Raw genomic sequence first — 27,490 nt, 5'->3', positions numbered from 1 at the left:
CTGTTTCCCCGAAGCAAGGTAGGCCGAAGCAATCGCCTCCCGCATCCAACAGGAGACCGTGGCCTTGGATGCCACATGACCTTTGAGGCCCTGAAAACAGCACAACCAGATGGTCTGACACCCAAAAATTATTTGTGGCCACCCGTAGCGAAACAAGACCTGCTGAACATTTAGATGGTGGAGGCAGGAAAGTCAGATCCATAATCCTCCCACTGAAAGGGAGGAAGGAGCACCGCCTGATTGTGAGGTGAAACAAAGACTTTAGGCAGAAAGGAAGGAACTGTATGGAAGGAAACACCCCACTCCGTGAAGACCATGAAAGTATCTCTACAAGAGAGCCTGCAGCTCAGAGACACTGCATGCTAATGTGATAGCAACTAAAAACACCAACTTAAGAGTAAGATCCTTCAAAGTAGCCCTGAAGGGGCTCAAAAGGAGCTGCTTTAAGGCTCTGGAGGACCAAGTTAAGGTCCCACTGCAGACAGACGGGCCACAGTGGAGGCTGCAACCGATTGACATCCCCCTCCCCCCGTAGAAAGCAGACCACGTTCAGATGGGAGGCCAACAACTAATTGTTCAAGTGTCCCTGTAGCAGGCCAAGGCCACTACCTGATCCTTCAAGGAAATCAAGGCCAAGTCTTTCTTAAAGCTGTCCTGCAGAAAGGCTAAAGTCTGCAGCAAGGAGGCACAAATGGGGACATTACCTGATCATCACACCAGGCCTTAAAGAGTCTCCACACCCTAGCATACGCTGTGGAAGTTGAGAGCTTTCACGCTGGCAACAGAGTAGTAATAACTACCTCCGGGTAACCCTTCCTCCTCAGGCACAACCACTCAAGAGCAAGGCCATAAGATCAAAGTGAGATAGATCGCTCATCAGGGCGGGCCCCTAATGCATAAGGCAGCTGGAGGAAGAGACAGGGGCTCAGCCACCAGAAGATGAACAAGATCTGCATACCACAGCCATCTTGGCCAGTCCAGGGCCACTAGGACCACCCTGCCTAGCATCCTGCCCACCACTGGCCAGGAGGGAACATGTAGAGAAGGGAGTTGGTCAGCCACCGCTGGAGCAGCGCATCCACCCCCAGTGATCCCGGCTCCCACCAGCAACTGAAGAACTGAGGGACTTTGGAATTGTACTTCCACGTGATTAGGTCCAGAGCTGGGACGCCCCAAATGGAGGTGATAAGGGCAAAGGCCTTAACAGAAAGTTCCCACTCCGATGGATCCAGCGTATGCCAACTGAGGAAATCCACCTGCATGTTCAGATCACCTGCAATGTGCACAGCTGAGATGTCCAGGAGATGCTTCTCTGGCCAGGCGAAGAGCAGATAAGCCTTCAGGGCCAGGAACACAAATGGGCCCCTGCCTGTTGACATAAAACACAGCCATCGTTTTGTCCGACAGCACTCTGATGGCTCAGAAACAAAGAACTGGGGCAAAAGTCACCAGAGCTCTCCAAATTGCCCTAAGCTCCAGCTGATTGATCGGCCACTTTGTCTCCAACACCGACCACACGCCTTGTGCCACCCGATGAAGACAGTGGGCGCCCTAGCCCGACAGGCTGGCATCCATGGTGGCTATGATCCAGTCCGGTGCCGCTAGGCTCTCTGACAGGCTGCCTGGAGCCAACCACCACAACATGCTCCTCCTGGCCTGCCAAGTCCAGGGAACTCAAACTGAAATGTCCTGACGGAGTGGGGACCAATGACCGAGAAGCAAAGCCTGAAGCAGCTGCATATCAGCCCTGGCCCAAAGGCCAAGATGAAGAGTGGGAAGTAGACCAGGCTGACCAAGAACAAACGTGGAGACTTAAGTATGATCAAACGTTTATTTGGTGAAGACGCGACACAGACCTGTGTTTCGGCAGTTAGCCTGCTTCAGGAGTCTAAATTAAAAACATTAGACAATAAGAGAATGTACATTATAAAATTATATGTATATGTATATACAAGAATAAAGAATTAAATTAAACATAAAACAAATATATAATCAAATAAAATGACTGTAAACATAATATAAATCTTATATAATGCTTAAATGGAATCAAAAAGGATCATGTACAAACAAATAAGAAAAGACTGACCTTCATGTAATGTGTATAAAACACCAACAGGTGAATGGTGGTTGATAAAAGTCTTTCTGTATGTTTCATCCATGTGCAAATCTGTTTTGACTTCTGTGTCTATGGATTATTTCTTTATTCGTTCATCGTTCCACTATAAGCTCCGTTCGATTTTCTTGTCACTTTTCCAGTACTCAGTTTCTACTATGTTATACCTTCACTGCTACTTTTTTTCTTGCCATTAATAAGTACATTTATTTTCTTTCACCATATGTCTGTATTTTTCATATTCATACTTCTCCGGTTCTCATTTACACTCCTACTTCCATTTCCCATCTGTAGCCAGATACATTTTTTTGGTGTTTTATCCTTTTTGCACTCACTTACTTTGCATTCTGCTTTATTGGTAGCTCATATTACTCTGTTTTTGTATCCATCATTGTTTACACACTTTATCTCCTTGCCCATGGCTGTCTCTCTACTCTGCCTGGTATCGTACTAAGTCTCACTTTACCATATCATTCTTTCCTCCGTGTTCTTGTTTAGGCTCACTCATACAATTTCATTATGTTTACCAGATCTTATCTTCTGTCAACTCATACCATATCAATAATAACCATACCAGAGCCAATATATATATTTATTTAATAGGCATATAAGTTTCCTTTTTTTATACACACTCGCCATTCTCTGGCACTTCCTGATTTAGATCATCTTTAAATATGCTACTTAAAGCTCTCCCCTTTTTTCATGTATTAGCTGTTTGCTATCCACAAACAGCTTTCTACATCTCCTTATGTATTCCAGTGTGATCATGTTGTCTCACTTCTGTACTTTATACATCATTTTATCTGTCAGTGTAATCTGATTTGTACTATCTTGCCAGACGGCAGACAATACATTCCCTCAAATTTAGTGGCTACACTTGTATTCATTCACAATAATTAATTCAAATCGATGTTCCTACATTCCATATCATAAACCGGTGTCAAATTATTGTATACAGCACCTTACAAAAAATGTATATTTACATGGTTGATTTATATTTCATGTTTTTATACAATATTTTTTTGAGTGTATATATATATCTGTTTTTCTAGATCAGATTTTCTCATCTACTTTTATTAACCACCATTCTTCACCTGTTGGTGTTTTATACACATTACATGAAGGTCAGTCTTTTGTTATTTGTTTGTGCATGATTCTTTTTGATTCTGTTTAAGCATTATATAATATTTTAATTACGTTTACATTTTATTTGATTATATATGTTTTATGTTTCATTTAATTCTTTATTCCTGTACATACATATAGTTTTACAATATACATTCTCTTACTGTCTAATGTTTTTAATTTAGACTCCTGAAGCAGGCTAACTGCCAAAACACAGGTTTGTGTCGAGTCTTCACCAATAAACATTTGATCATACTTAGAAGTCTCCACGTTTGTTCCTGGTCAGCCTGATCTACTTCCCACTCTTCATCTCTGTCTCTCGGTTACCGTGGGATTTCAGTGTTCCTCTGCTTCGGCAGATTTTCCCTGGTCCAAGGGACCATGTCCATCACTGCAACCACAGAGCCCAGAACCTGCATATAATCCCACGCCCGAAGTGAGGGAAGGCTCAGCAGCTGCTGAACCTGACTCTGCAATTCACAGACCCAGAAGGAGGGAACAAACACCTTCCCTCCCTGGGTGTTGAAACGGGCTCCCAAATATTCAAGGGACTGCAGATGGCTCTTGGAAAAACTGATCAACCAGCCCAAGGACTGAAGAAGCAACACCACCTTGGAGGTCGCATCCAAGCTGTCATGATGCGACAATGCCTGGATCAACCAATCATCCAGGTAGGGGTGCACTCCGATGCCTTGCCGGTGGAGAAATGACACCACCATCACCTTGGTGAAGGTCCTGGGAGCTGTTGGGAGGCCGAACGGGAAGGGCTCGGAATTAAAAGTGCCTGTCCAGGACCGCAAAGTGCAGGAACCGCTGATGGGGCTCCTAATCGGGATGTGAAAATATGCCTCCTTGAGATCCAAAGAAGTACAAAACTCGCCCGACTGGACCGAAGAAATTACAGACCGGATAGTGTCCATCCTGAAATGTGTAATCTTGAGGGTTTGGTTGATGTACTTGAGATCCAGGATTGGGTGAAAGGAGTCCTCCTTTTTGGGCACTACAGAATAGATGGAATACCTCTCCTGGCTGGCAGAACTGGCACCACTGCACTGATGCAATAGCCTGTCCACAGTGGCTTGAACGGTGGCCCTCTTGGCTGGAGCACCACACGGAGATTCCAAGAAAAATAAAATCAGCAATAGGGCGGGCAAACTACAGCTTGAACCCATCCCTCAAAACCTCCAGGACCCACTGGTCCAATGTGATGTTGGCCCACTCCCCTAGAAAGCTGGACAATTGGCCACCTATGAAAACCGAGGAGGGACCTCGGATACCTTCATTGGGAGGCATGGGGGGCTATGGACGTTCTGGAGGACTGACTGCCCACCTGCTTGTCTCCTCAAAAGGAAGACTGCCATGACTGGAAGCAAGACCTGGAAAACTCAGCCACACGGCCCGGTCTATACCACCAGGCATCACTAAATTGAAAGTGCAACTGAGAGGACCTTGAGGAGGGCCTCAGCTTGTCAACTGGCAGCCAATGGGACTTGGACTCTCCTAAGTCCTTAACCAGCTTCTCCATGTCCTCGCCAGGATCTTACCCCAAAAGCGGAACTCTGTGAAAGTGGACTTTGTAGCCATGTCAGCTGAACAATGGTGAAGCCAGAGGGACCGTCTGGCTGAGACTGCCAGAGCCATCTGCTTAGCCGAGGCAGGGAAAAGAGCACGAATTGGCATTAAAACATTAATGCGGCCTAAGGGTAAAGGGGGACTGGGACTCTTAGATTTGAGACTCTTTTCTATAGCTAGTTGCTTGTGACATCTATCAGACTGGTTTCGTTCTACGGAATTTTTTTCCTGTACTGGGATCGAGACCGCTCTGATGGAACCCCTCCACTTCGCGTATTGGCTACAGGCCCCATCAGACCAGTTGGTCCCTTTGGGTCCCTACAAGTATATCCTGAACCCATTACGCACAACATGGCAATGGTTAAGTAAAACTTACAAATGGAATAAATCGGTGTCACCCTTGCTGCCAATCCGGGGTAACCCATCATTCCCGGAGGGTGGGTCCTCTATTTTATTGAAAAGGTGGTCTGCTCGGGGGATCCACTTTCTGTTTCAGGTGGTAACAGAGCAGGGGTCTATTAAATTGTTCCAGGCCCTGTGCGAGGAATTTGGGTTAGAGAAGGGTGACACATTTGCATATTTACAAAGGAAACACTATGTCCGATCACTGCCAGCTGGCTCCTTGACTGGGGGGGGGGGGGGGGGGGGGGGGGGAACTCCAGGATAAGCTGCTAGGGCTGGAAGCGCAACAGAGAATTCCACTGAAATACTTCCACGGCTGCCTATGAGACTCTCTGGCTCCGCTGGACACTACTCATATTTGTGCCCGGTGGAGTCAGGAGCTGAACTGGCGATTGGAACCGCAACAAATGGAGCTTTGCCTAAAATCTATTCACAAAGTAACTGAGAATGCAGCGTAGTGGGAGTTGAACTATAAGTTTTTGTTACGATTGCATATTTCACCTCACAGAGCCTTCAGAGCAACTTTGAGAGACTCAGATGACTGTCCTAAGTGCGTTAGACATGGAGCCTCCCTGGGCCATATGTTCTGGTCCTGCCCAGTGGTATTAACATTCTGGTCGGCCATGGGCAGGCAGGTATCAGGCATGTGGAGGGTGCGATGGAAGCCCTTCCCTGGACAATTGTTTGACGTTTTTTCTGTGCAGGGGTCCATGCCGGAGGGCTTGAGAGCTTTCCTGAAGAGATCTGTGTTGATGGGGAAAAGAACTATTTTGCAACAGTGGCTCAGCCAGGAGGCCCCCTGCACGTCACATTGGCGATGGGCTATGATGCAATGTTGCTCAGTGGAAAAGCAGAGGGTCCACGACTTGGCCTCTAGGCGGGGCGACCAATTCTGCAATATCTGGTCTCCGTTTTGGGACTCACTCACTCCTATGGCTAAAAGTAGAATACTGAACTGCTTAGCCGAGGCCTGCAGGACATCATAATTACCATCTGCTAAAAAGGCCAGACTCACGTCCAGGAAAGGAAAATCCAGAGACTCTGGATCCGACCCCCCCCCCCCCCCAATAGAGTCCGCACCCTGCTGGACAACACTGAGGCAGGCCAGGGCTGCATAAGAATCAGCCACAGTCACCTGATGCGTCAGGGCCACCACCTCAAAAGACATCTTCAGGGCCACCTCAATCTTACAATCCTGCATGTCCTTAAGACCCATGCCCCCCTGCACCGGGATGTGGCCTTCTTGGTCACTGCCATGACCAAGGAATCCACAGCCTGGAGCTTAAAAGACTCCAGCTCCTCAGGCTTCAACGGGTAGAGGCGAGATATAGCCTGTGCAACCTTGAGGCCTGAATCAGGTGCACTCCACTGAGTGTCTATCAGCTCACGCATCGCCTCATGAATATGAAATGTTTTGGCTGGCTTCTTAGTACCTGACATGATAGGATTAGAAGCCGCAGAGGCTGACTGCTCAAGCGACGGTGGCATAATGTGCAGGATTCTCTAAGGCCCTAGTAATCAGGGAGGGCAACCCCTCCTTGCGAAACAAGTGTGTCCCGGAGGGATCATCCCCCTCATCAGGCGGAATCTCGCCCTCCTCCAGGGAGTCCTGAGGCATGGACATCTCAGGAGGGGGTGACGCCACAGATCCCATTTCCCACTGAAGCTGCTCCTGGACATGAACTCTCTTAACGACCAGATCCTGGGTGGCAGGAGCAGATAGCGAGAAAAGGCTGAGCACGTTTGAGGAGATAAGCTTGGTGCATCCGCAAAACGAACGCCAGGGAATCATTTATAGTTTATCATTTATTTATTTACTATATCGTTACTTATTGCTTTGGCAAAACAGAACGGTTTACATGTTAGAAAAAACATTTAAAAACACACAAAACAACAACTTGGAAATCCAGTAATTGATAGGAAAGCACAGCAAACCAATCATACAAAAGATAATAACAAATAATAACAGATACACCAAACCTAAACATTTATAATAATTCAAGCTGTAAATTAGCATCTCGTTTATTTTTTCTTTATCCTGCATTATTATCAAATGTATTTTGAAAAAGATATGTTTTTAGGGTTTTATGAAAACGGGTATATGTGTCCTCTAATCTTAATAATTTTGGGAGACCATTTCAAAGTGAGGGCGATAGAAAAAAGAAGGCTGACTTTCGTGTAGATTCCCATTTAGCCCTCATTGGTGATGGAATTACTAACCTGTTATCTGTAAGCGATCTAAGAGTGCGTATCGGTGCGTATGGTATAGTAAAGATTAGCTAAATACAATGGCAGCTAAATAAACGTAACGCTTTATATGTCAGAATGTAGATATTAAATTTTACTCTGGCTTCAGTCGGAAGCTAGTGAAGTTGGTATAAAAGTGGTGTAATTCTGTCATATTTCGATGCTCGACAAATAACACGTGCTGCAGTATTTTGTATCAGGACTGCCTCCTGCGGGCCCTCCCCAGCAAATGCTCCCTTGCTCTGACAATGGCACGAGTCCCACAGCCGCATGCTGCCTCACAGCTTGCCTTGTGGGAGATGCAGCCTTAGGTGCATGGGAAACCAAGATCCGCATTTTCTACACTACCGGCACTCACCAAAGACGTGCAGCACACTGCCGGAGCCAAACTTGTCGGGGAAGAAAGAACCTGGAGCAGGGCCGTCACTGAAACACTCTCCTCTGATGAACCCTGCCACTGAACCGGCAGCGCAGTGCATGCAGAACAAACCTCCAATGCCGACTTTCGTGCCCTGCACTGCGAACAGTGTTTCACTGTTTCCAATGGGGCCGACATGGGTACTCACCGCCTAGAAGGGAAACCCACCCCTGTGCAGCTCTGGAGACTTCCCTGCTCAGACGCTGGACCGGAGACAGCCATCCTACACAGCACTGCTTTGCCACTAGCAAAGTTTTTTTTTTTTACATAAGGAAGGAGATTCAAGGCAGGCAAGCCAGGCAAACCACGTGGGGGGGGGGGGGGGGGGGGGGGGGGGGGAAACGACCTAGCACCACTAGGTAGTCCCTGAAGCGGCCCAAGGTAGCCACTACACCCCCAGCTCCACTGAATCCAGAGCTGGGAACATGAGACAGACCCCAAACCAGGAGACATGGGCAAACACGTCTACCACCTGCTGGAGACAGAAGTACACTGGGAGGTGACACTGAGCATCGGGGCTTAAGGCACAGTGAAATTCTGTGCCCTCTATCTCCACCTGCTGGTAGATGGGAACAACCCATTTGTCCTGGATTGATCTGTTGCCACGCTAAGGAAAGAAATGTTACATTGCTTAGGTGCTTCTGCTGCAGAGTTGCATGGGCTGAAGGTGGTCAGATTGAATCTGGTTAGGACTTATGAACAACTATGCAGACAGACATGAATTTTCTTTTTTTTTTGGGGGGGGGGGGGGGGGTGCAAACGGATAACCTCCTCCCCCTCCAAAAAAAATTAAATTTAAAAATACCTTACCTGTAGGGGATCGACATACCCCACCCAAATCAGCTAAAGCATGGCTGTCAATGCTCTTGCTGATGCCAGCATCAGTTCCCATGACGCTGGCATCAGAGGTGGCACTTTAAGCCACCAACAGCTGCACTTTAGCTGACTTGGGAGTGAGCTTTGGATTTCTTCAGCTGGCAGTGCTTGGGGATCACTGTTGGCAATATAAATGGGGTTGGGAGGCCTGGGGCAAAAACGGAGGGGGCCAAGAGCACCCATAGCTACCCCTACTTGACAAGTAGCGTGGGAACACTAATGTAAGCAGACTGGGACATTTCTGAGCTTTATATTTACCCCTAATCCTCCCTGGTGAGGAACATACTGACTCCAATAATTGCAAGGTGCCTGCAATTTGGCAAAACTCATCAAGTTAGAATGACTGAAAAAGATATTTTTTATCTAGTATCTCATTTATTTTTTTCTGAGTGCTATGCAACCTCTCTCTAATTTTTACATTTTGTACTTTTCATGTTCACCCTGCCCCCCCCCCCCCCCCCTCAAAAAGAGGACTCTGGCAAGGAATACGAGTCTTGTATACTCTAATGTAAAACAGTGTGCTGGTGCAGAGGGCACCTAAAAGAATCACTTTTTCAATTTACTGCAGAAATTTATCATAGCAGAATCTCTGCAACAAAATGGAAATGCTGACTCTCTTCACTGTTTCAGGTTTCAAGTTTATTAGGTTTTTGATGTACTACTCATCAGGGACACCACCTAGGTGGGTTGCAATCTTGAAAAAACATACACACAGTAAAGTACAATATAGAGTCATCTCACGTCTGCTGGGATTTTTTTAGGTTTTTGAACTTAGTAATTGGCGGAATGACTCATCTGATGTTAGCCTCTGACTAGGCCACAAGTATCTTTTCTCACAGAGCATAAGTAAACTGGTGTTTGCATGCTTTTTTCTCATCATACTCTCATAATTCTTCATTTGAATTGTACGCACTGCAAGATAGATGATGGAATAATGCCAGTAGCACAGAAGTCATCTACTCAAGCAAGAAATCAGAAGTTACTCTCCAACATCTGATGCACAAAACCACTACCTATTACAGCAGGGCTCAACAAAGCCCACGAACCAGGTCACCTAAAAAATAAAAAAATCGAACATGGCATCTAAGGTTTGCAGAAAGGAAATAAACACATGATACCTCTTCTTCCTGGCAAGCAATGAGATGCTGCATTCTGACCAATTAGATGCTGCTTTCCTTGCCCAGAAGTAAAAGTAGCATCTCATTGGCTGGCAAGGTAAACAGCTCTCATTGGCCAGGAAGCCAGCCTCCCCTCAGCCAAGTAGAGGCCGCTGTGCAGCAGTAGAGGTTTTTCCCCCCCTTATCATGTGTTATGCAGTGGCGAAAGAAGAGGAGCATCGGGGCCATTAAAGAGAGGAGGAGGAGGAGCGCTATAGAAATGATAAATAGTAGTAGTAGTAGTAGTAGTAGTAGTAGGAGAGGAGTGGTGGGTTCAGCAGGAACAGAACAGCCAGCAGAGGAAAAGTCTCCAACTTCTGGTAAGGATGTTTAAAACTTTGAAAGAGCCTCTGCATAGGCGCCCCGTATAAGAGGCTTAGCCCAACCGTGACCTTACCCTGCGCCCTGCTTCCCTCCCGACTCAGCTCCCCGACCGGCAGCGCCCTGCCAGCACAGCTCCCTGACCGGCAGCTCAGCTCCCCGACAGACCGACCCTGGGGCGGGAGGGGGGTGCTCTGTCGCTCCCGCTGCTCGCTCCTCTTCTTAATGGAACCCCCCCCGCACCACGCACCAGCCTTTTAAAAAGAAATGTCCGACGTGGTGGCAAGGCGCAGCACCTCGTATCTGCAAGTAAAAGAAGCGGATCATCTCATTGGGCCTTCCCTCACTCTGTCCCGCCCTCCTCTGACGCAACTTCCTATTTCCGCAAGGGCGGGACAGTGAGGGAAGGCCCGATGAGACAATCCACTTCTTTTACGTGCAAATGCAAGGCACTGCGCCTCGCCACCGCGTCACCGCGTTTTAAAGACCCGGTGGCAGAGAGAAGACGAGGCACTGAGGTTCTGGCTCGCGGGGGGGAGAAGGGAGGGAGCGAGGGACAGATTTGCTGCATCGAGAGGCAGGGAGGGGAAGTGGTATTGCACGGGGAGGGGGGCAAGGAGGGAGAGAGGTGCTGCATGGGGTGGCAAGGTGGGATATTTGTGCTGCATGATGGGGGTCAAGGAAGAAGAGAAGTGATGCATTGGGGCAGTGGGCAACAACGCATGGGAGGGCAAGGAGGGAGAGAGGTGCAGTATCAAGAGGGGTAGGGAGGGACAGAGGTGTTGTGGGGTGGGGGCAAGGAGGGACAGAGGTGCTGCATCAGGAAGGGCAGGGAGGGACAGTGGTACTGCATTGAGGGGGGAGAAATGAGGAAGAGAGGTGCTGGATAGGAAGAAAGATTAATTGGGGGAAATATGGAAGGGAGAGGGCACGGAGAGAGAAAGAGGTGCTGGACTTGGGAGAGAAGATGGATGGCGGACTTGAAGAGAAAAGACGTGCCAAATGTACAAGGAGACTTTGTCAAAACAGTTAAGAGAAGAAAGAGGAAATCAGAAACCAGAGACTGGGACCAACACAATAAGAAAAATAAAATTACCAGACAACAAAGGTAGAAAAAAATAATTTTATTTTTTATTTATTGATTAGAATATGTCAGTTTTTTTAATGTGCGTCTGCCAGAACTGGTTTTAGACAAAGTGGAGGTAAATCTCCAGGTTTGAGATGGGCCACCCTTGGCATCTCTGAACTCCTTCACCTTTGCTGGCAGGGATACCGAACCCCGCCAGCCAATAAATGAACTGCCACTGCTCTCTGCTGCTTGTTTCTGGCTCTGAGAAGAATGCCAGGATTTCTCAGTGCGCGAATTCCTGGCATGCTGCTCAGATCCAGAAACAAGCAGCAGAGAGTGGCAGTAATCCATTTATTTGGCTGATGGGGCTCGGCATCCCTACAGCAAAGGTATACCTTGCGTGTCTGAATGGTGGGAGGGGAGAGGGAGGAATTCATTGCCCCCCTACCCCCTAGTCCTCATGCCCTCCCCCCCCAAATTGTAAGGCTTGCTATACCCAGAAAGAGAGCCTGTTGTTAAAAATTTCCCAGCACACCACTGGGTGTAGAGCCTAAATCATGACACACTACCTCTTGATGGATCTACATATGGTCTATCAGACAACTATGGATGTAAGCTCCACCCCTGGCCCCACCCACAACCCCGCCCCCTTTAGCCTCCCCAAACAGTTGGGCCACTGACCGCCTATGAGCCTCTGGTTTGTGCGTGTGTGTATTGGATAGTATGGAGAAGGGTCATGAGAGAGACAGTGGGCAGATCAGGAGAGACTGCTGTTTGGGATGGGATGTGATGTGGGGTGAGGGTGGGGGGCCATGAGTGAGATTACTTTTTGGGATGGGGGGATGAGCCATGAGAGAGATGGTGGACGGGGGATTCAGGAGAGACTACTGTTTGGGATGGGGGGGGGGGGGCGGGCTTGAGAGAGAACTGTGTGGGTTGGGGAGTGGAAATGAGGGATTGAAAATGCCTACACCTCTGGGGAAGGTAGGAGAAGCTAGGGGTTCAGAAAGGCTAATACTTGGGGTGGGGGTTTGAAAGGTGCTACCGCTCAGCGTGGCAGTGATGTTTGACTTGTGGGTGAGAGACTGCCACTCAAGGGGGAGGTGAGAGATTAAGAGACTACTGCAGCAAGAGGGGGGGGGGGGGGGGTGATGCCACAGCTACTGCTGGGGTGGATGGGTAATGGAAAGAAGCTAAAGGTGTGTGCCTGTTGGGAGTAGGTGGGTGAACGAGTGAATGATGGGGAGAGACTGAAAGATGCTTGGGGGAGGGGCAGGTGGGAGTGAGTGGGCGAGTTCACATACAGGTGGGTTTTTTGTTTGTACCTGGGTTAATGAAGGGTTAAAGTGACTTGCCCAGGGTCGCAAGGAGCTACAGTAGGAATTTAACCCAGTTCCCCTGGTTTTCAGGGCACTACACTAACCATTTGGCCATCTTCTGTGATCTGGCTCTCCGCCTCCCTCCCATTCATTCTCTGTGGTGTGGGTCCAGTCCAGCAATATTCTGTCTCTCCACCTCCCTCGCTCCTTCCCACTCACTCTGTAGGTCCAGCATCTCTCTCTCTCTCCTTTCCTCCCACCCACAAACTCCTGGCAATTCCGGCATTTGGTTCTCCCACCCTGTCCTGCAAACTTGCTGCTCTTTGCCGACAATTAATGCCATCTACCAGCCCCGAGGTCTTCCTTTAGCCATGTCCTGTCTGCAGGAAGTTGCCATTGGAGGAGGCAGGAGATGACTCAGGATAAGCACCTAGGCTGGCCAAAGTTTGCCTGCATTAATCGCAGGTGAATGCAAGCAAGTTTGGGGTTTAGAAAGAAAGGCCGAACCTGCAGAGTTTGTGGGTGGGAAGCATGGAGAAAGGGAAAGGAGAGGGAGTTGGGCTAGAATACATGCCAGATATGCTTGGTGGGTGGAGGAACCAGATTATTGAAAGGTGGTGGTGGGGGGGTGGGGTGTAAAGGACAGAATGACAGATTCTGGCTTCAGGCTAGGATAGGGACATGGAGAAGAGATGCTGAATGGGGAGGGAACCATAGGGTCAGATGCACAAAGCTTACAGTGCTATTAGCGTTTACTTTAGATTGGTTCTAGCCAGTCTAAAGCAAATATTGAGGTACTTTGTAATACACAAAAGGGGTTTTCCGTGGCTCTAACGTGTGCTGTTAGCAGCCACCGAGAACCCCATGCAAATGTAATACAATGAGCTCATTAATACTCTAATGAGCTCATCTGTAATCTAATGTGTATTCCAGGGGATGCACAGCACCAGAGCCCTAATTTAATGAGCAGATTTTACGGCTGCTCTGAAGCTGTCGGCGAGGAGAGAAGCACAAGCAGGCAGCTGCAAAGGCTGCCTGCTTGTGATTCCTACCTCTCACCTCCTAGCGCCCCCCCCCATTGAATTTTTTTTAAATTTCTCTGCTAATCCAGTGGACCCTGACCCCCCACCCCCAATTTTTTAAATTAACTTTCCCTGGTGGTCCACTGGACCATAAGGCCCCCCCCCCCTCATGACCCTGAAACTTTTAAAAACATTTTCCTTGGTGGTCCAGTGGATCAAATTCCTTCCCCTGCGTGAGCATACACCTCCTCCCATACCCACCCCCACCTGCCCCTCCCTGTGCCTTTACAAAAAGGTGGAGGCAGGAGCAACGACTCCTGCTTCGGGCCAGCCTGGAAGAAAATGGTGCCGCCAGGCCCTGCTCAGTGCATTCTGGGATGCACTGGGTGGGGCTAAACACCATATAAGGAAAGAAATTCCTTATATGGTGTTTAGCCCCATTCAGTGCATCCTAGAATGCACTAGGCAGGGGCTGGGTGCTGCCATTTTGTTCCTGGTGGGCCCGAAGTAGGAGGGAGGAGTCCTGCCTTCCTGCCTCCACCTTGTTGTAAAGGTACAGGGAGGGGCGGAAATGTGTGTGTGCAGACGCAGGGGAAGGAGTTTGATCCAAAGCACCACCAGAGAAAACGTTTGGGGGTCATGGGGGCTTGCAGTCCACTGGACCACCAGGGAAAATATTTTTAAAAGGTTCAGCGGGTTGTGGGGGGGGGGGGGGAGCTCGCAGTCCACTGGACCACCAGGGGAAGGGGTTCTGTCCACTGGACCACTAGGGTAAAGTAAAAAAAATGAGTATCAAATCCATTTGACAGCTCGAACTCGCAAACAGTGAGGATGCACAAAAGGGGATCCGTGCAGCTCATTTGCATGTGATCCCCTTTGTGCATTTCTTGCTGTTAGCGATTCGCTACATTTTAACGAGGCAGCCATATTTTTCAGCTGCCTTTGTGCATCGGAACCACAGAGAAAACGACACAGAAGGGAATACTAGCGACAGGGGCACAATGGGGAGATACTGAACAGGAGAGATGGGACCAAAGTGAATGAGAAAAATAAAATGCTCAAACAAAGGTAGAAAAAAAATTTGTTCTGTATTATTGTTTCATACCTTTTTTGCATTCTTCTGTTTAAACTGCTTCTGTAATAAGTAGATTGTTGTATATCACTTTGAGTGATCCATAATTATGCATAAATAAATTGCTGTTGGTCCATAAGTATTGCTATACTGGGACAGACTGAAGGTCCATCAAGCCCAACATCCTGTTTCCAACAGTGGCAAATTCAGGTCACAAGTACCTGGCAAGATCCAAAAACAGTACAATACATTTTATGCTGCTTATCCTAGAAATAAGCAGTGGATTTTCCCCAAGTCCATTTAATAATGGTCTATGGACTTTTCCTTTAGGAAGCCATCCAAACCTTTTTTTTAAATCCCGCTAAGCTAACTGCTTTTACTACATTCTCTGGCGATGAATTCCAGAGTTGAATTACACATTGAGTGAAGAAATATTTTCTCCGATTCGGTTAAAATTTACTACTTTGTACCTTCATTGCGTGCCCCCTAGTCCTAGTATTTTTGGAAGCAGTAAACAAGCGATTCACGTCTACCGTTCCACTCCACTCATTATTTTATAGAGCTCTATCATATCTTCCCTCAGCCGTCTTTTCACTAAGCTGGAGAACCCTAACTGCTTTAGCCATTCCTCAAAGGGAAGTCATCCCATCCCCTTTATCATTTTCGTGGTCCTTCTCTGTACCTTTTCTAATTCCACTATATCTTTTTTGAGATGCGGTGACCAGAATTGAACACAATATTCGAGGTGCGGTCGCACCATGGAGCGATACAAAGGCATTATAACGTCCTCATTTTTGTTTTCCATTTCTTTCCTAATAATACCTAACATTCTATTTACTTTCTTAGCTGCCGCCACACACTGAGCAGAGGGTTTCAACATATTGTCAACGATGATGCCTAGATCCCTTTCCTGGTCGCTGACTCCTAATGTGGAGCCTTGCATTGCGTAACTATAATTTGGGTTCCTCTTTCCCACATGCATCACTTTGCACTTGCTCACATTAAACGTCATCTGCCATTTAGATGTCCAGACTCGTTAAGGTCCTCTTGTAAGTTTTCACAACCCTCTTGTGATTTAACAACTTTGAATAGCTTTGTGTCGTCAGAAAATTTAATTACCTCACTAGTTACTCCCATCTCTAGATCATTTATGTTAAAAAGCAGCAGTCCAAGCACAGACCCCTGGGAAACCCTACTGTCTACCCTTTTTCATTGAGAATACTGACCATTTAACCCTACTTTAACATTCTATCTTTTAACCAGTTTTTAATCCACAATAGGACACTACCTCCTATCCCATGACTCTCCAATTTCCTCTGGAGTCTTTCATGAGGTACTTTGTCAAACACCTTTTGAAAATCCAGATACACAGTATCAACCACCTCACCTTTATCCACATTTTGTTCACCCCCTTCAAAGATGTAAGACTGGTGAGGCACCATTTCCCGTCACTAAATCCATGTTGGCTTTGTCTCATTAATCCATGCTTTTGAATATGCTCTGTAATTTTGTTCTTTGTAATAGTCTACCATTTTGCCCGGCATCGATGTCAGGCTCACTGGTCTATAATTTCCTGACTCTCCTCTAGAACCTTTTTTTTAAAATAAATCGGCATTACATTGGCCACCCTCCAATCTCCCGGAACCATGCTTGATTGTAAAGATAAATTACATATTACTAACAATAGTTCTGCAAGTTCACAATAGTTTTGTAAATTCACTTTTCAATTCTATCCATACTCAGGGATGAAATCTAGCTCCCAGATTTTTGGCCTGGCTCCTTGGTCCTAAGAATTTGTTGAGGCCTGTGTTTATTTTTATATCATCCTCCTAGCAACCAGGCTTCTCACTGAGGTTTAAAGAATAGATAAAACATCAATTTACAGTCCATAAAAACTACTCAAGAGGGGGCCTTCAAACAGAATCCAACACAGTACTGGAGATAGATCAAACATTGGGACTTCCTCCAAACCTGAGGAATCCTGCATTCCAAATGCACTTATTCTCCCAACAAAACTAGCAACCAACCTGCTCACCAATAGGGCTTCGCTCTTCCGGACACAACACAAAGTAGTAATCTTGGCAGTTGTTCCTGATAGCACTCCCATAATGCTTCACCTTCTGGGGCAAATATTGCATCAGACGTACCTTGTTTGCTGTTTTACCGCCCAGCTGCTGCAATCAGATCTATCCATCTGGGCTCAGGGTGACTTCTAGTTCCAGCTGAGACGGGCAGCTCTGGAGCCATACTCCTCTTTCGCTAAGGGTTAAGTACTCCATAAAGCTGGTTTCTGAGGCAGCCCCTTAAGGGGAGGAATTGCTCTGGCATTCCTGATAGCATGCTGATCAGAAACCAGTCAAATAGTAAAATCCAGAGCTCCTGATGGGGATGGACACTCCTCTTATGTTGCCATATTCAGATCTTCATATTCAGGTCTTGTATAACTCTTCATAATGTAATCCATAACCAAGTTGTAACAAATTGTATTTCCATCATTCATATCATATTGTAAGCCACACTGAGCCCGCAAAAATGTGGGAAAATGTGGGATACAAATGCAATAAATAAAATAAAAAATCTTCTAAAAAGGAGTCATACATCCTCCAGCCTCTACAGCTCCCATACTTGGGCCTCAAATCATCCTTCAACACAAGAGGACCATGGTCAGACCATGTAAATGAGGCAATTGAGAACTCCAACTAGTTTGGATAGCATAGTTTTATCAACAACAGTCCAACCTAGTGTATGAGCTATGTGGGGGCAAAATAAGATATATTTTCTATTCCTTCACATTGAAGGTATTGCCATGTATTATACATGTAACTCTGGTCTCACCACACACACACAGTCCGGGCACCAGCTAGCTTGTTGCGGGTCAACACCCGAGACCAGGGCCACAAAAACCAATCTACACAGAGAGAAAAGGGGGAGGGGGTCTCTTTTAGTCACTTCTAACCTCACTGAGCTGGGCGTAGGCCAGGGCTGGGCAAACATCCAGAAGGCCGTAGGAAAATGAGCTAGGGCTTTATTCTCTATTTCTTTCCCTTGCTTGACTTTGTCAATCTGGGAGTAAGTAAGTTCCACTCTCACAACACAAAGAAAAGACTACAGTCCAGGTCTTATGCAACAAGAACTTTACTAACTTCTGTAACAGGCAGTTCAAATCTTGTTGGAAATCCCAGTTAATTTGTAATCCAACTTGCTGCCTTTGTACAGTCACAAGCCATCCTTTCTGGGTGAAACAACCTAAGGCTGTACTTACAGCACTGGTGCAACAAGCAATCTTTCTTTTAGACCAGACCTCCATGTCTGTCTACACTTTCCCAAAGGAGTACTTCTCTGGGCTACTACCTGTGGCTCCTTACAGGCTTTTTCCTGTTCTTGCTCTCAGGCTGGGATCCCCTTATTTCCCACATGGAACACTCCTCCACTTCACAGTTAATGCTTCACTGGCAGAAACCTTCTCCTTGGTCACTCTTGTTTCTTGAACTCATCCAGGATACCCCCCTCTTCACAAGGGCCCCGAAGAGGGTATAGGCATTGTTACCAGGTGGGCGGCTTTTTGCCAGCGGCAGCGGGAAAATTTCGCCGGCTGCGGGATGCGTTTTTTTGGGCGGGTTTCCCGTCACCGCTGTGCGAGTTCAGCAGTTTTTTCTGGGGCTTCTATTGGTCCAATTTGGTCCAATAGAAGCTTTTCCGGGGCTTCTATTGGTCCAAATTGGACCAATAGAAGCCTTTCAGGGGCGGAGTTGACGTCAGGGATGATGTAGGGGGTGGGGCTAGTGACGTGGGGGTGGGGTTAGTGACGTGGGAGGCGGGGTTAGTGACTCAGGGTGGGGTTCGGTGACGCGGGAGACGGGGATTGGCTATGGGCGGTTTTACGGCTCGTTTTGGGCTGGGAAATTTTTTCCCAGCTGGCAACCTTGGGTATAGGCAACCAAAGACCTAATGCTATCCCCAACAATAACATTTATTAACTCCAGTCTCCTCCCACTGTCATTCAACAACCAGGAACATTTCCCTCAGCACTTTCTCACAAATACTCCCCTTGGGGCTGGGCCTTTCATTCTCCCTTTGCCACCTAACATCCCTCCCACCAGTGACTCTAGGAAGAGGTTGCCATCACTTAGTAATCCCCATTATAATGGGGGATTGCATACAGTCTGAAAGCGGATATATGATCATTAAAGATCACATCTCACCATTCCTGCAGAAACTACACTGGCTACCAGTACCTTACAGGGCTAAAATTAAAATTGTATGATTGATTTTCAAGATCCTCAGACAAGATGAACCAGAGTACTTGAAGACTAAGTTAGTACTTTATACATAACTATCTGTACCTTTATCAAAAGAAACTGTATGATGTAATATCTGCCAATGAAACTTCTCAGGAGTAACCCCCACACTCTGGAACTTACCAGTACTTCAAGAGGGGCTACGTCTAACTCAAGACTACCTGTATTTCAGAAAGCAAGTGAAAGCCTCTGCTCTTCTCCCAAGCCTTTAATACATATGGTGATTGACCATACGCTCACTCTGCACCTGGACAGGCTTGCTGCATACGCTTTAACTTAGACCAGTTCCTTATATCTTAACTGTTTCATATCTTGTTTAATTGTACATAGAACTTGCCTTGAGTTTAGCCACCCATCTATTTATCCCAATTGACTGTGTACACCCATCTTGTTCACATCTATGTACCTGCACCTGGCCCCTGGCTATATTGAGCCTGCCCATGGGTTGTAAAATGTGGGATATAAATGCTGTAAATAAATAGTAAGATGTCTCACTGTATTATAGGAACAGCATTAGCATCATATCTATGTTATTTGAATGTTCTAATGTCTGCATATTATGTGTTCCATTGCTAGTATACATTGTATTATATCTATGTTATTTGAATGTTCAGCCATGCTGCCTGTTATGGTACTGTTTGTACTGTACTGATATTTATCATATTTCTGTTACATGATTGTTCTACAGTGCTGCTGAATGTTTATTTTTCCGATACAGTTTCATGTTAGTCCTATTACTACGTTTCAATATGCCATTTCCATGTGTGCCTCATCGATTGTATTTATGCTTATATTTTACTACTTTTATGCTATTAACAAAACTGTAAGTTTTATGTTAAACTGTATCTGTATAAATAAATAAGCAAGTTCATCTTGTCTAATAAGAAACTTGAAGCAGGGGATAAAACAAGATTAAAATTCCCAGCAACTATGAGAGCACATTCAGCAGCCCCTGAAAACTCTTGTTAAAAATTGGAAAATGAATCACAAGAGGGAGTACTAGAGTACGGTATGAGGGGAGGGAGGAGTCGAGGGGGGTTGTAGGAAGGGGGAGGGGGTTTAGTTGGGGGGGGGGGGGGATTACTTGTGTATAAACTTGAAAAAGTGGAAGTTACCTGGGGATTTGCGGTAGACTTGATACGAATTATGGTCATTGTTCATTTATGTACTAAGACTTCTGTTTTATTCTTGATGTGTTCCATGATGTTTATACCCTGTTTTGTATCAAAATAAGTTCAATAAAGACTTCTATAAATTAAAAAAAAAAAATTGGAAAATGAAATCTACCTAAATAGTATTCAGAAATTTAAACTGAATGAAGGGTAACCATAATACCAGTCAGTTGACCCTTAAGAATATAAAAACCTTTCTCTAGGTCCTTCCTAATAGTTTCTACCACGAAAGGGCAGTTCTTTGCCAATAAAATTCCCACACATCCCTCTTTCTCTTAAGAGTATAAGCAAAGAGAGAGATAAATTCTTTCATTCTCAAAAGTGTTTTTCTTGGATAATGTAAATATTGGCCATCAACCAACTGTGCAGTCTCTCGGTAGAGTAATACAGTACTCTCATTAGAAGAATTTAAATAGTGTTGACAGAGGTGCGGTCAAAACCTGGAACAACTTAAAAGAAAAAAGAAAACACCAAGCTAGATTCCTGGGGGCTCTCTCCTAGTCAGTTTGAGAATGGTACACTGCTTCCCCTGCATCATTTGGATTCTCATCCATACTGAAGTAAGAGAAGACAAAAGCAACATTATTAGAAAACAAAACTATCAGTATAAAACCCAAAAGAACAAGAGGCCAATTCTAAGCTCTTCCATAAGTACGTTGTAAGTAATGCCACACTGGGAAAAGACCAAGGGTCCATCGAGCCCAGCATCCTGTCCATGAAAGCGGCCAAACCAGGCCAAGGGCACCTGGCAAGCTTCCCAAACATAGAGCAAGGGAAATTCCCCAAAATTTACCCCTAAAGGCAAAAATAAATATTGTGGAGGTTACCAGTGGGGGCTCAACTAAATATTTTTTAAAAAGTAAAGAAAGGGGAGAGGCCCTGGGCACTAGATAACACTATCAGCTAGTTAAGCATTGACTGAAAGATCTATGGTTCTTTCACACCACCACAACCACTTAACTATGACTCCTCCCAGATTCACTTGCTGAGTGTAACCCCTAGTATGGAATTGTGCACTATGTACCTATATAGCTTGTTCTCTCCCCCACCCTCCCCACTTTGTGCATCACTTTGCACTTGTCAACATTAAATTCAATCTGCCATTCTGCTGCCTAGTTCTCCAGTTTTACAAAATCCTTCTGCAGTTCCTCACAGTGAGCCTGCATTTCAACTACTTTGAATCATTGTCTGGGCCAGTCAATCAATGTAAGCACCTCACTTCTTTGCCCCCTTTTCTGTATCAGTAATGAATATGTTAAATGAACAATGGCCCTGACCGACCATTTAATCCGACTCTGTTTTCCTATCTTTTAACCAGTTTTCATTCCACAGAAGGCATTACCTCCTTTCCCACGGTTTTTCATCTCCTCAGGAGTCTCTCATGAAACTTATCAAACGCCTTCTGAGAGTCCTTGCATATTATATTGAGTGACTCTCCTCCAGCCACTTATTACACCTTCGCAAAACATTCTAATAGACTGGCAAGGCATAATTATCTCTTGCTACGTCCACATTCTTTGCAGAGATGCCAAGTTACCCATTTCCAGTAAGCCTGCCCTGGACCTTCTAGCAACTCCATTCTGATGAATTACAGGATCTGCAGCATTCAATTCCACTGGATACAAATCAGTCTGGATGTAAATTTAAAATCAGAACTGTCCAGAGTTCTCCTCTTAGAGCTGGGTAACAAAGTTCTATTTTTGCACCATATAAAAAAAATCTAAAAACAAGACAAATCTCTGCATGAACCCGACAGACAATGTGAAAGAATGACCACTAGAGGGAGGATTAGCATTAAAAAAATAAAATAAAAGAGAGACAGGCTGACATGGCTGGAAAATTAGCACAAATTTCCTTTTGCCTATCTGCTGTCTGGGCTGCAGTCCAAGAAAAAACGGAACACACCAAATGACTGCATTAAAAAAGAAGAAGAAGAAAGAGACACATCCTTTCAAAAGTGGAGCCTTGTGCACACATAATGAAACGCTGAATCTGACTTACAGTACAGTAAACTCTACAAAACAAGAAGATATTCCAGCAATGCAAAAAAAAACAAGACAAAAGAAAAAGAGGGGGAGGAGCAATCCAATCCAACACGAGAGTAAATAAAAATCAACTGAGGAACTGAGTTCGATTCCCACTTCAGGCACAGGCAGCTCCTTATGACTCTGGGCAAGTCACTTAACCCTCCATTGCCCCATGTAAGCAGCATTGAGCCTGCCATGAGTGGGAAAGCACAGGGTACAAATGTAACAAAAATAAAATAGATACTATTGGAGATTCTACATGGAATGTTGCTACTATTGGAGATTCTACATGGAATGTTGCTATTCCACTAGCAACATTCCATGTAGAAGGCTGCGCAGGCTTCTGTTTCTGTGAGTCTGACGTCCTGCACGTACGTGCAGGACGTCAGACTCACAGAAGCAGAAGCCTGCGCGGCCACATTGGTGATCTGCAAATAGTAGCAACAGTGGAGGAGTGGCCTAGTGGTTAGGGTGGTGGACTTTGGTCCTGGGGAACTGAGGAACTGAGTTGGATTCCCACTTCAGGCACAGGCAGCTCCTTATGACTCTGGGCAAGTCACTTAACCCTCCATTGCCCCATGTAAGCCGCATTGAGCCTGCCATGAGTGGGAAAGCGCGGGGTACAAATGTAACAAAACAAAAAGAAAATCAAAGAAACACACTACAGCACTAGCACAAGCCAGGAAACACGGACTTAATTACATATAGTAACATAGTAGATGACGGCAGAAAAAGACCTGCACGGTCCATCCAGTCTGCCCAAGAAGATAAATTCATATGTGCTACTTTTTTTATTTGTACTGTCCTCTTCAGGGCACAGACTGTATAAGTCTGGCCAGCCCTATCCTCGCCTCCCAACTACCAGTCCCGCCTCCCACCACCAGCTCTGGCACAGACCATATAAGTCTGCCCAGCACTATCCCTGCTTCCCACCACCGGCTCTGGCACAGACCATATAAGTCTGCCCAGCACTATCCCCGTCGCCCAACCACCAGCCCCGGCACAGACCGTATAAGTCTGCCCAGCACTAGCCCCGCCTCCCAACCACCAGCTCTGCCACCCATTCTAGGCTAAGCTCCTGAGGATCCCTTCCTTCTGCACAGGATTCCTTTATGTTTATCCCACGCATGTTTGAATTCCGTTACCGTTTTCATCTCCACCACCTCCCGCGGGAGGGCATTCCAAGCATCCACCACCCTCTCCGTGAAAAAATACTTCCTGACATTCTTCTTGAGTCTGCCCCCCTTCAATCCAACAGAGAGGATTGTCAGACCTCAGAAGAAAATTACCACTCAAAAAAATGCAGATCTTAAGTTTTTTTTTCCTTTTGAAATATGAAAAGTAAGGTAACGGGATTCCAATCTGAGCTCAGGTAGCAGCTGATTCTACAGCACTGGTGCTTTGCCAGTAAAGGATTTTGCCTGTGAACTAACAAGTTTCAACCTTTTTGCTGAAGGGACAGACAGGCACAATGGCTGGAGCACAGCAGCAGCTGTGGTATTTCTCCAGCTGTTGAATTAGATAAATTAGGGCAAAACCCCTCAGGGCATTGAGGGAAATGCAAAGGATTATAAAATGAACCTTAATTTAAGCGTGGAGCCAGCACAATGTTATCAGAGGAGTAGCAGCCCTTTCTCATCTTTTCCGTCTCACAATTTCTGCTGCAGTGTTATGGATTAGTCATAGATGGGCCATCAATTTGGATAACTCCAGATACAACATGTTGCAGTAATGTGAGAACAGACGACTGGTTGCATCATTGCCCAAAAATGAATACAACTAGTTAAATAATCACACATGTGCAAACACCCAGTGCAAGAGAAGAAAATCGTCAAGTTACAAATCTAAGTAAAATGGCTGAGGTGGTGGTACCTTATAGACTTAGGGGACAATTTTATGATTGGGAGCCATCTGTCAGGCACCCCATTGATAGGCATGGAGTATCAATTCAGTAATGGCAACCGGCTGTCAAGATGCCGCTATACAATGCTAGCATAACCAGCAACGGGTACGCCTAATGTTTATGTGCCAGCAGTTATGCCAGTCATCTGTCATATCCTCAACCTCTCTCTCTCCACTGCAACCGTCCCTGACACCTTCAAGCATGCTGTAGTCACACCTCTCCTCAAAAAAACCATCACTTGACCCTATCTACCCCTCCAACTATCGCCCCATCTCCCTCCTACCCTTCTTCTCCAAGATACTTGAACGCTTCACAGCCGCTGCCTCGATTTTCTCTCCTCTCATGCCATCCTCGATCTGCTTCAATCTGGTTTTCGCCCTCTACACTCGACAGAAACGGCACTCACCAAAGTCTGTAATGACCTGTTCCTTGTCAAATCCAAAGGTCATTACTCCATCCTCATCCTCCTCCACCTATCTGCCGCATTTGACACTGTCAATCACAATTTACTCCTTGCCACACTATCTTCATTTGGGTTCCAGGGCTCTGTCCTCTCCTGGCTCTCCTCTTATCTCTCCCACCGTACCTTCAGAGTACATTCTCATGGATCTTCCTCCACCCCCATCCCGCTCTCTGTTGGAGTTCCTCAGGGATCTGTCCTTGGACCCCTTCTTTTTTCAATCTACACCTCTTCCCTGGGCTCGCTGATCTTATCTCATGGCTTCCAATATTATCTCTATGCCGACGACACCCAGCTTTATCTCTCCACACCAGACATCACTGCGGAAACCCAGGCCAAAGTATCAGCCTGCTTATCGGACATTGCTGCCTGGATGTCCAACCGCCACCTGAAACTGAACATGTCCAAGACAGAGCTTATTATCTTTCCACCCAAACCCACATCTCCTCTCTCCCCACTCTCTCTCTCAGTCGATGGCACTCTCATCCTCCCCGTCTCATCTGCCCGCAACCTCGGAGTCATCTTCGACTCCTCCCTCTCCTTCTCCGCGCATATCCAGCAGATAGCCAAGACCAGTCACTTCTTTCTCTACATCTGCAAAATTCGCCCTTTCCTCTCTGAGCACACTACCTGAACTCTCGTCCACTCTCTTATTACCTCTCGCCTTGACTATTGCAACCTACTCCTCACTGGCCTCCCACTTAGCCACCTATCCCCCCTTCAATCCGTTCAGAACTCTGCTGCACGTCTTATCTTCCGCCTGGACCGATATGCTCATATCACCCCTCTCCTCAAGTCACTTCACTGGCTTCCAATCAGGTACCGCATACAGTTCAAACTTCTCCTACTAACCTACAAATGCACTCAATCTGCAGCCCCTCACTACCTCTCTACCCTTATCTCCCCTTACGCTCCTAAAACTCCCTGAGCCCATACGCAGAGCCCCCTCCCTGCCCATCTTCAAATCCTTACTCAAAGCCCGTCTCTTCAATGTCACCTTCGGCACCTAATCATTTTACCTCTATCCAGGAAATCTAGACTGCCCCAATTGACTGTCTGCACATGTTGTCCATTAGATTGTAAGCTGACTGCACATGTTGTCCTTTAGATTGTAAGCTCCTTTCAGCAAGGACTGTCCTTCTTTGTTAAACTGTACAGCACTGCGTAACCCTAGTAGCACTTTAGAAATGTTAAGTAGTAGTAGTTACGCCAGTCACTGCGCTTGCGACATGGCTGGTGACCTAAATGCAATTAGAGCACATGTAACTTAAGGATTCTGTAAGTTACATGTGTAACTGAGAGCCCCACCCACGCACCACCCACAAGTATGCTATAGCACTTATGCATGGCCTTACAGAATGACGCTTAGAGTGCTTACTTGTGTGTGCCTGTATATACACACATTTCCCTTTTATCGTCCATTCTTGGATTCCGGCTCGTTTGACAGCCTTTGGGGGCACAGATGTATAGGCCAGGACTGCTGCAAGTGGAGTTCGTCCCTTTTGTGTTTATTATTACAGTACAGTTTGATTTCCGACCTTCACTAATCTGACCATTTTATTTATTTATTTTATTGCATTTGTATCCTACATTTTCCCACCTATTTGCAGGCTCAATGTGGCTTACATAGTTTTAATAGCATCCGGCATATCCAAGAAATCCAATCCCCATAACCCCATTGATATCACATTTATTTCTATTAAAATCTTTGTTTTAGACCAATTTTTGAAAATTGGAACTCTATGCCTTTGTTTATGCATTGTTTTGAGGGATTTATGCAGTGTTTTCTGTATTATCTGACTTTTCACTTATCAGACAATGGGTTGGTCCTGTTTATGTCAGATAATCGAGACTGTACTGTATTAACATTTTTTTTATATACCACTCAAGTTAATTAGAACCACTGAAACAGTGTACATATAAATCACTTTTCCCCTACTCCTAATCCCAACCAAGTTAACCTATTACTAAATTATCAGAGCACTGTACCAACTTCCAGCACTCACAACCTACTGACACGTAATGTTAGTATTTTAAGAGAACATCCCCAGCTAGACAAAAATTACTAAATTAATGACTGCACATTGTTTTACCTGCATTTTTTAAATTAAAAAAATTTCAAATAAAACTAATACAATGAAAGCGTAAGGCATGAGCATTCCTGGACAAGAGTCCACGTCAGCAGATGAATCTTAGGACAATGCATTTGTGGCAGGGCTTAATTTGTAGACAAAAAGGAAGCTGAACTGGAGGCAGGGGCAGGGACAGATATGGGAGTGTTTTCTCAACATTTACACATTTGATACCACAGTGTTTTACCCACAAAGTTTTGACAGTCTGGTGACATGAAGGAGTAGCTGGGTGGGGATGGAGGAATATTGCATAGTATTTTAAAATGTTCTCTTATTTATAGATGCAACTACTCTCTCTGCAGACATGTAGGCATTTAAATTAAATGCAAAACACAGGGGAAAAGTTAATTGTGTAATTTAATATTAACTGATTAAGGGGGGGGGGTTATTAATGAGGATTACAGTTAAGATGGGTTATATTACCACAAGTCATGCTATTTTAGCATAGGATCTCACTGCATAAAATGGTATCCTGTGCTAAAGCAGCACAAGTTGTGGTAAAATAACCCAAAATACGGTAGTCATGTTGATAACTTCCCCCCCTTAACGATAAATTTTTGTTTTAAAAATATTGAAAACAAAAATTCCATAATGGCTAATCTTATATGTATATATGCGTGTGTGTGTGTGTATATATATTTTTTTATTTATTGCATTTGTATCCCACATTTTCCCACCTTTTTGCGGGTTCAGTGTGGCTTACAATATGAGTTAAATGTTGGAAATACAATTTGTTACAGATTGGTTATGGATTACATTTTGCAGAATTATGCGAAACATAATAT

At 45.6% G+C, this 27,490-nt stretch overlaps 1 protein-coding gene and 1 long non-coding RNA gene across 5 annotated transcripts in view; both read right to left on the bottom strand.

Moving 5' to 3' along the window:
* IPCEF1 (interaction protein for cytohesin exchange factors 1) overlaps positions 1-27,490 on the bottom strand; it is a 240,779-nt gene that overhangs the window by 4,488 nt on the left and 208,801 nt on the right. The gene's annotated exons all lie outside the window — the stretch shown is intronic.
* On the bottom strand, positions 17,950-24,341 carry LOC115465819. Its single transcript, XR_003941465.1, has 3 exons — positions 24,330-24,341; positions 23,426-23,428; positions 17,950-18,031 (listed from the first exon to the last, which is right to left on the bottom strand). It is a non-coding gene; the product is annotated as an uncharacterized LOC115465819 (long non-coding RNA).

This window comes from Microcaecilia unicolor, chromosome 3 (assembly GCF_901765095.1).
Source record: "Microcaecilia unicolor chromosome 3, aMicUni1.1, whole genome shotgun sequence".
NCBI lineage: Eukaryota > Metazoa > Chordata > Amphibia > Gymnophiona > Siphonopidae > Microcaecilia > Microcaecilia unicolor.
The sequence above is the reverse complement of the archived record's forward strand: the minus strand, read 5'-3'. Positions and strand labels throughout refer to the sequence as shown.